Raw genomic sequence first — 10703 nt, forward strand, 5'->3', positions numbered from 1 at the left:
TGGCAATCCTGTCCACTCTCACGCTGCTTGCTGCTTGCTGCTTTCGCTGTGGCGAGCACCACTGGGTGGGCACAGGCTAAGAATGCACAGTGCTAATTTTGGAACGACACAAGAAGGAATCACTTTATTATTTATTTTGCAGCACTTATATCCTTCCTTTCTGCCCAATCACAGCTGCACCAAAGGCAACTAAACAGGGCTTTTTTGTAGCAGGAACTCATTTGCATATTAGGCCACACACACCCCTAAGGAAGCCAATCCTCCTGGAGCTTACAGGGCTCTTAGTGCAGGGCCTACTGGAAGCTTCAGGAGGATTGGTTACATCAGGGGGGCGTGGTCTAATATGCAAAGGAGGTCCTGCTAGAATTCCTTACAGGGCTCTTCATACAGGGCCTATTGGAAGCTCCAGGAGGATTGGCTACATCAGGGGGCGTGGCCTAATATGCAAAGGAGTTCCTGCTACAAAAAAGCCCTGCAACTAACAATTAAAACAATATAATATACCATGTGGGTGTTAATGTTGTCAAGTTGATTCCAATTTATGGTGACCCTGTGCATTAATTATCTTCAAAATGTCCCATTGCTAACAGCCTTGCTCAGGTGTTGCAATACAAACCGAGGGTCCTGCCTTCCTTGATTGAGTCAATCCATCTCATGTTAGGGCTACCTCTTTTACTGCAGTCTTCAGAGCCATTTTGGTGTAGTGGTTAAGTGTGCGGACTCTTATCTGGGAGAACTGGGTTTGATTCCCCACTCCTCTACTTGCACCTGCTGGAATGACCTTGGGTCAGCCATAGCTCTTGCGGAGGTGTCCTTGAAAGGGCAGCTGCTGTAAGAACTCACTGAGCCCCACCTACCTCACAGGGTGTCTGTTGTGGGGGGGTGGGGGGGAAGGTAAAGGAGATTGTGACTGCTTTGAGATTCAGAGTATAGGGCAGGATATAAATCCAATATCATCATCTTCTTCTTCTTCCTTTGTTGTTGTTTAGTTGCCCAGTCAAGTGACACTTTGCGACCCCATTTCCCAAGTCACGCCAGGCCCTCCTGTCTTCCACCATCCTCCGAAATCTGCTCAAATTTGTGTTAGTTACATCAGTAACACTGTCCAACCATCTCATCCTTTGCCATCCCCTTCTTCTTTTTGCCTTCTGTCTTTCCCAGCATCAGGGGCTTCTCCAGTGAGTGCTCCCTTCTCATTTGGTGGCCAAAGTATCTGCAGCTTCAGCATCTGACCTTCCAGGGAACTTCAGGGTTGATTTCCCTTAGGACTGACTGATTTGATCTTCTTGCAGTCCAAGGGATTCTCAATATTCCTACCATTACATATATGCAAGGGGTTTTTTTGTAGTGGGAATTCCTTTTAATGTTAGGCCTTATGCCCCTGACGCAGCCAATCCTCCTGGAGCTTGCAGGGCTCTTTGTACAGGGCCTACTGGAAGCTCCAGGAGGATTGGCTACATCAGGAGGGTGTGGCCTAATATGCAAAGGAGATCTTCTTCGTGGTCTCTGTGCATTCACACATATGGGTAATCCGCAGGATTGGTCCCAACCTTGGAGAATTCAAAGCAATCTTGATCGCAGATCTGGCGCGCCTCCCACTCGTCCTGGGGAGGAGGCAGGCACTGCGCATGCCTGGACGAGGGGGAGGCGCCTAGCCACCCAGTTTCTTCCTTACCGCCGACCGGATCGCACCTTCCTCGCTGATCTCCAACTCTTCATTGCAATCTTCAACGTTCACCTTCTCTTCGCTTCAATTCTTCGCTTCAATCTTCACCTTCTCCTTGGTATCGTATAAAAAAAAAAAAGACCTCTCTTCTACTATTTTTCCGGACTTCTCCCTCCCCCCCCCCCCCCCGGGCGGATGGAAGGAAGGGACAAAATAACTTTTAAACGTTGCACCCGCTGCGCTTCCAAAATCCCTTCGTCCGACGGTCACTCTCTTTGCCTTTTTTGCCTCGGAGAGACTCACCGTACAGACTCCTGCGTGCACTGCAGCCAGTTTGGCAAACAGGCCCGCAAAAATCGTGCCGCGAGGCTCAGGAGCCATCTTATGGAGACCTCCCTCCGACCGACCACGCCGCATGGCGGACAACAACAACTCACGCCATCTTCCCCACTTCTCGCGGGAGAGACGCAGTCGGCAGCTTCTGCGACTCAAGGTCCCTGCAAGCCCAAGTCTGGCAAGCACACCAAAAAGTCGGATGACACCAGAAAGCGCCGCCGCTCCGATTCTGCCCACGCGGACCCGACGGGCAATGTAAGCTCTAAGAAGCCTAAGACCCGGCCATCAGATCAAACCGGACAACACTCGGGTTCGAATCCGACCACGAGCTCGACCGCAACTAAACAGAAGGCATCGAACCCGACCGCAGACGGCTCGGGCTCGATCCCGAAAACTCCGACATCGAAGTCGACGGCAACACCGTCTGTCACACCGTTAGAAATCGTGCGCATCTCATCCAAGTCCCCATCGATATCGAACTCTCCACCGGACCAGATACTGGAGACCCACTCTCCTATATCCGTCAGCAGTCACCGTCCTCTCGACCCTCGTAAATTCGTGGATCTCTCACAACCACTGGATGCCCACGCTCTGACCCGAGAGCCTTCGACTCCTAGAGTCCTTCCAACCAGACCAAGATCCCGCAGTCGCCGACGGTCACACAGCCGCCGCAGGGAGAGATACTATTATTACTCCCCATCGAGGTCCAGGTCCCCGTCCCCTCGGGACCGAAGACGGCACCGACGATCTCCGTCCTACGAGGTCTACCGCACAGACCCGAGAGACCGTCACTACCGCAGCTATCATGACTCTCCTCGGTACCGGGACCGCATGGACAGACCAGACCGAACCCGTTACCGAGATGTGTCTCCACGCAGACATCACCCTGATTTGGACACATTGCTTCGGCATCGTGACGAACCCACGCGCCGTAGCGCCGAACTGAAACTCCCTTCACCACTCGAATCCGTGCGCGCTGTTCCTGACAAACAGCCGGCACCCCTCCAACCCCAGCCTGACCCGCACCAAGAAACCGAGGACGACTCCGAGCAGGAACTCTCCGACTCCGACCACTCTTCGGGCTCGGACTTACAGTCTCCGGACTCCGACATAGCAAAGCCAGCGGAACTATCGCCGTCAGAGGGCCCAAAGTCATACCTCGACCTCGTCTCGAATATGGCGAACTCACTGAACCTGAAGCTCAACACCGACGCGCCCAGAGTTTCGGACGTCGTATTCGACCTAGTTCATGCGGATCTACCATCAAGCTCTTCTCTTCCCATGCTCCCTGTCCTTCTGGAAACGCTCAAGGAAGCATGGGACAAACCGGCATCGGTACCACCAACATCCAAAAGGGTTGAAGCCCTTTATAAGATACACGCACCGGACTCGAAGTTTCTATTCACACACCCGGCTCCGAACTCGATCATTGTCCATTCTTCGTCGAAGTCCAAACAAACCAGGCACCCAGTGCCCCCAGAACGGGAAGGCAAAAAGCTCGACACCATTGGGAGGAAGATATACTCCCTCACAACGGCCACGACTAAAATACATAATTACATGGCATGCTTCTCAGCATACGCCTACAACTTGACCACCTTCCTTAACACACTGATCCCATCTCTGCCCGAGGCATCCCAGAAATCAGCGACCAATGCCTTGCAGGAGCTAGCCAGAGTAAGCAAGCAGCAGATCAACACCGCTCGTCACGCTGCACAGTGTTCCTCCAAAACCTTGGCCTCAGCCATAGCCCTTCGCAGACACGCCTGGCTTAGATCCTCATCCCTTCAACCTGACATCAAGTACAAGGTTGAGGATTTGCCCTTCGATGGCCTTGGTTTATTCAACGCAACTACGGATGACATTCTCACATCGGTAGACGATGGCAGGAAGAGGGCGAAACGACTGGGAGTCTCGCAACATCCAACCCAATTCAGCAGGCACAGGAACTGGAGGCCCGGCCATTATAAGGGAACCAGGTCCCCGAGACAACAGGAGCCATGGCGACGCAAACCACCACAATCTAAACCCTCCTTTCAGCACCGACGCCCTCAAACAGCCAAGAAACCTGCAGCTACTTCCAAACCGTCTCTTTGACCACCCTGCCCCGAGCCGTCCAGTTTCCCCCCATCAGCCGCAGCCTTCCACACACACTCGTCTGCAACCGTTCTACCCTGCCTGGAGAGACATCACTTCGGACTCCTGGGTCCTCGCCATCATTCAAAGGGGCTACCTAATAGAATTCGCATCCACTCCGAAACACCACAGATTCCTCACCACACCTCCGTCCACTCCCCTGCAGGCGGAAATCGCGTCTTTGCTGCACAAAGGCGCGATAGAACCAGTTCCACCTCAATACCATCGCACCGGATTTTATTCCCGTTACTTCCTGGTGCCAAAAAAGGACGGTGGACTCTGCCCCATCCTCGACCTCCGCAAACTCAACCTGCACATAACCTACAAGAAATTCCATATGATCACACTCCAGGCAATCCTCCCGCTCATCCCAGAACAAGCATGGATGGCGTCCATAGACCTTCAGGATGCCTATTTCCACATCACAATCAATCACCGTCACAGAAGGTTTCTCAGGTTCGCCATCGGGGAACAGCACTTCCAGTTCTGCTCCCTCCCGTTCGGCCTATCCACAGCCCCGAGGGTTTTCACCAAGTGTATGGCAGTGGTAGCAGCCACACTACGTCAGCAACACATATCAATTTACCCGTACATAGACGACTGGCTGATCGTCGCACACTCAAAGGAACAGCTGCAACTGGACGTCTCCGCTACCCTCTCTCTCCTGGCCACCCTAGGCCTCCAAGTCAACCTATCAAAGTCCAAACTGGTTCCTACCCAGCGAATCCAGTTTATAGGAGCAGACATCTCCACAGTCTCTCAAACGGCCTCCCTACCTCAGGACAGAGTACTTGGTATACAGTCTCTGGCCACCACCATCATCGCCCAGCGATCTCAAACAGCCCTCACATTCCAGAGAATGTTAGGCCTCATGGCAGCAACCACCGCAGTTCTGTGCTTCGCGAAGCTCCACATGCGACCCCTGCAGATGTGGTTCGTCAGGACCTTCCATCCGCACACACAGCACCAGTCCACGCTACTCACCCTCCCGCCACACATCATAACATCCCTCAAGTGGTGGACAATGGAACGTCACCTCCGCAAGGGCATGCCGTTCAAACAGGCACCCCCCTCGGTGATTGTCACCACAGACGCCTCCAAGTGGGGATGGGGAGCCCACTTGGGAGCCCTCACAGTACAGGGCCAGTGGTCAGACTACGAACGCTCTCTCCACATAAACTGCTTAGAGCTCCTCGCAGTGCACAAGGCCTTACGGTCCTTCCTCCCATCGCTGAGGAACCAGCACGTCCAGGTCACCTCCGACAACATCGCCACGGTCTTCTACATCAACAGGCAGGGAGGCACCGCCTCCATCAGACTCTGCAAGAGGGCCCTGGCGTTGTGGCACTGGAGCATAAGCCAGGGCATCTTCCTCACGGCTGTTCACCTACCAGGAACCGAAAACACCCAGGCAGATGCCCTGAGCCGCCACTCGACCAACAACCACGAGTGGTCCATCAACAGCAAATACATCCGACAGATCTTCAGCATCTTCGGGACCCCGAAAGTAGATGTATTTGCTTCACCGTCAAATGCCCAATGCATCCACTTCTACATGAGGGGTCCTCCGTCTCAACTCTCCAAAGGGGACGCCTTCCTCCAAACGTGGAAGGGAGCATTCCACTACCTCTTTCCTCCCGTTCCACTTATCACCAGAGTTCTACAGAAGATTCAAGTAGACCGCACGAATTGCATTCTAATAACCCCATGGTGGCCCCGCCAGCCATGGTTTACAACCTTGCTGCTTCTGTCCAACAATACATTCCTCCTACTTCCTCAAGCACAGGACCTCCTCTCCCAACAGAACGGCAAGGTCCTGCATCACAACCCGGCATCACTCAAATTGACAGCCTGGAGGATCAGTTTCTAGAGTTTCCCCCTGAGGTCCGCCAGGTCCTAGTGAATTCTAGGAAGCCATCCACTAGAAAATCCTATCTACTTAAGTGGAAGCGTTTCTCTCACTATGCCTCACAACACAACTTCGACCCTAGCTGCGCCACCATATCCCAGGTGCTAACCTATACCCTAACGCTCTCTAGGGCGGGACTCTCATACTCTTCACTGAAGGTTCACCTGGCAGCCATCTCAGCCTTCCACCCCCGCATTGGGGGCACGACTGTCTTCTCTCACCATGCTACCAGAGCCTTCCTCAAGGGCATCATTCGCCTACACCCACCAGTCAAACAAATTCTTCCTACCTGGAGCCTTTCTCTCGTCCTAAGCCAGCTCATGAAACCGCCTTTTGAGCCCATGGCTTCTATTCCACTACACCTGCTGTCATGGAAGACAGCCTTACTCACGGCTCTCACCACAGGCAAGAGGGCCAGCGACATCTGTGCACTCAGGGCGGACCCACCATATACGATCTTTCACAATAGCACGGTGGTCCTCCGACCCGACCCGACATTCCTGCCAAAGGTCGTCTCTCCCTTTCACCTGGGGAGACAATCAACCATACCAGCTTTCTTTCAGCACCCCGCGGATGCAGGGCAAAGGGCGCTCCATAACCTGGACGCACGTAGGGCTCTAGCCTTCTACATAGACAGAACCCGCCAATTCCGTACAGACCCTAGACTCTTTGTCGCGTACGCCGCCCACAACAAGGGCAGCAAAATATCTACTCAGAGACTTTCCAAGTGGCTCGTTGCCGCTATTGAACTCTGCTACCAACTGGCGAAACAGCCAGTTCCTCAACACATACGAGCCCACTCGACCAGAGCCGTGGCTACCTCGTCAGCCTTCATGAAGGGCATCCCTATAGAGGACATCTGCGCTGCAGCCGTCTGGTCCTCTACATCTACCTTTGCCTCGCACTACGCTCTTGACGTCCGTGCCCGGCGTGATGCCTCCTTCGGACAAGCAGTGCTGCGCTCCATCTTCGACTAACCATCGTGAGTACTATACTCTTTATGTTTCTGTCCTAACCATGCATATTCTTACAGATCCAGCACCCACCTCCGAAGAAATAGCTCGCTAATCACCCATATGTGTGAATGCACAGAGACCACGAAGAAGATGGACAGGTTTCTTACCTGTAACTGGTGATCTTCGAGTGGTCATCTGTGCAATCACACAGACCCACCCAGCCTTCCCCGCTGCTGGACGCTCATCTAGCACATTCGTTTTCCACCTGTCCGGCGGCGGGAAGAAACTGAGTGGCTAGGCGCCTCCCCCTCGTCCAGGCATGCGCAGTGCCTGCCTCCTCCCCAGGACGAGTGGGAGGCGCGCCAGATCTGCGATCAAGATTGCTTTGAATTCTCCGAGGTTGGGACCAATCCTGCGGATTACCCATATGTGTGATTGCACAGATGACCACTCGAAGATCACCAGTTACAGGTAAGAAACCTGTCCTTCCTGCTACAAAAAAAGCCCTGCATATATGCAGCAGAAGACAGCAAATGTCTTCATAAGACAGGTAGGAGGGATCTTTGAAGGATGGCAATATTAGCCTGTACTTGTAGCAAGGGAGTTTTCTTGTAAAGAAATTCTCTCCCTTGGAAGCTCATGTTCAGGTTTTGGACATATGCAAATATATCTGTTGGTTGACCTGCAAAAGAGCAAACTCTTGTAGCTTCTTCATGGATAGGCATGACCACCAAACATCAAACGATGCTTTCATTTTTTTTTTTTTGCCTTGTCGACCAGTGATAAAGAAAAGGTTACCTATGAAAACATAGCTTCTAAAAAAACTTTTTTTCCAGGGAATAAGAGGGGAAACCCAACGAAATAAAAATAGCTGCCCAGACTTTGGGGGGATACAGTAACAATTCAGCTTTAGGCGCTGGGGGGAAATGCGGTTCCAGCTAGGAAGAATGTTAGGCCAGGCTAACAATGGACAAAGTTTACACTGAGCCCTATGATCTTCTGCCAAGATCAGCCAGTAGAAAGGAACTGGAAAGCTACCCTGAAGTGTGTGGTGATGAAGATACCCCACAGCATATCCTGCTCCTATTGCCGTATTCAAGCTATTGTAACTTAAATGCTTTTAGGGGAGGGGGGCACCATTTTTCCCCCAACAGGCTGTGTAATTGTGCTTACTCCTGTAGTTCAGAAATGCTCCTTGGTGCTGTGAATCTTGCCTGCAAAACCAGCATTTTACAAGAACAGGCTTCTGCAAAACGGAAGAACCAGGGGTTGTTTTGTAGAAAAATAGGTGGAGGAGCTCATTAGTATAACTCATTAGCATATGCCACCCCCCCCCCAGCCAAAAGCAAGCCAAAGCAAAAAAAAAGAGAGCCCTGGGCAAGCGAGGCCTGCTTGTGCTGGCTAGAGATCCAAAGAGAGCCTGGGGCTCTCCTGGACTGTCCCCCACCACAGTCAAAAGACCAGCAGGCTACCCACCACCCAAAATCACATAAGAAGTGGAGAAAGGGTGGTGCGGGCTTCTCCAGGGGTTAATGAGGGCTTCTGGGGCATGGCAAAGCCCCTGGTGGCTGACTGGCTGCCCGCTCTCCTAATCCAGGGATTCTTATGCAGCTGCACCTACTATTCAATGGACAAGGTGGGTGGGGAGGGAGAGGGGGAACCCTCAGAAAGGTTCAGGAGCTGTGATCAATTAACTTGTTCATAAATGATTTGGAGTTGAGAGTAAGCAATGAAGTGGCCAAGTTTGCAGATGACACTAAATTGTTAAGGTTGGTGAGAACCAGAGAGGATTGTGAGGCACTCCAAAGGGATCTGTTGAGGCTGGGTGAGTGGGCGTCAACGTGGCAGATGTGATTCAGTGTGGCCAAGTGCAAAGTAATGCACATTGGGGCCAAGAATCCCAGCTACAAATACAAGTTGATGGGGTGTGAACTGGCAGAGACTGACCAAGAGAGAGATCTTGGGGTCGTGGTAGATAACTCACTGAAAATGTCAAGACAGTGTGCGAATGCAATAAAAAAGGCCAACGCCATGCTGGGAATTATTATGAAGGGAATTGAAAACAAATCAGCCAGTATCATAATGCCCCTGTATAAATCGATGGTGCGGTCTCATTTGGAATACTGTGTGCAATTCTGGTCACCGCACCTCAAAAAGGATATTATAGCATTGGAAAAAGTGCAGAAAAGGGCAACTAGAATGATGAAAGGTTTGGAACACTTTCCCTATGAAGAAAGGTTAAAATGCTTGGGGCTCTTTAGCTTGGAGAAACGTCGACTGCGGGGTGACATGATAGAGGTTTACAAGATTATGCATGGGATGGAGAAGGTAGAGAAAGAAGTACTTTTCTACCTTTCTCACAATACAAGAACTTGTGGGCATTCGATGAAATTGCTGAGCAGGCGGGTTAGAATGGATAAAAGGAAGTACTTCTTCGCCCAAAGGGTGATTAACATGTGGAATTCACTGCCACAGGAGGTGGTGGCAGCTACAAGCATAGCCAGCTTCAAGAGGGGGTTAGATAAAAATATGGAGCAGAGGTCCATCAGTGGCTATTAGCCACTGTGTATGTGTGTGTGTATTTATAATATAAATTTTGGCCACTGTGTGACACAGAGTGTTGGACTGGATGGGCCATTGGCCTGATCCAACATGGCTTCTCTTATGTTCTTACGTTCTTATGATCCTGTGAGCTCCTGCCGAATCTAGGCCTGGTAAGAACTGCCAAATAGTGTCTCCAACAGTGAGGTTTTGATGGGCTTTCTGGTGTATTCAAGATCTCTAGAGTGACTATTATCTTTGAAGCCTTAAGTCATTTGAGACAGGAAGCTTCAAAAAACATCTGCTATCATTTATTCCTGCCCACCAGTTTACACATGAACACACATGAAGCTGCCTTAAAGAAGAAGAAGAAGAAGATGATGAAGATATTGGATTTATATCCCGCCCTCCACTCCGAAGAGTCTCAGAATGGCTCACAATCTCCTTTCCTTTCCTCCCCCCCCTACAAAAGACACCCTGTGAGGTGGGTGGGGCTGGAGAGGGCTCTCACAGCAGCTGCCCTTTCAAGGACAACCTCTGCCAGAGCTCTGGCTGACCCAAGACCATTCCAGCAGGTGCACATGGAGGAGTAGGGAATCAAACCCGGTTCTCCCAGATAAGAGTCCGCACACTTAACCACTACACCAAACTGGCTCTCTTATACTGAATCAGACCATCATGGTGAGTATTGTCAATGTCTACTCAGACTGGCAGTGGCTCTCCAGGATCTCAGGCAGAGGTCTTTCACATCACCTACTGCCTTGTCCTTTTAACAGGAGATGTTGGAGATTGACCCTGGGACTTTCTACATACCAAGCAGATGCTCGACCACTGACCCACAGCCCTTTCCAAAAACTTAGAATCCTTTCTGTACATACCCCTACCTTCCGGGATAAGACAGGGCTGCTAGAGGCAGGGCCTTCTATGTGGTAGTGCCCCGATTCTGGATTTCCATCCCTATATAGATTCACCTGCCAACTAGATAATAGGGATTTATCATTCAGTAATTTATTTATGTACTTACTTTATTTATAGTCCACCATTCCTGCAGAGACTCAAGGCAGAGAATCAAATTTAAAAACCAGCAATACAATAAAAACCATAAAGCACAAAAATACATACTAGAAAAACTATCAAGAAAATTTCCACGGGCATTAAA

The sequence above is a fragment of the Heteronotia binoei genome, chromosome 21 (assembly GCF_032191835.1).
Source record: "Heteronotia binoei isolate CCM8104 ecotype False Entrance Well chromosome 21, APGP_CSIRO_Hbin_v1, whole genome shotgun sequence".
Classification (NCBI taxonomy): domain Eukaryota; kingdom Metazoa; phylum Chordata; class Lepidosauria; order Squamata; family Gekkonidae; genus Heteronotia; species Heteronotia binoei.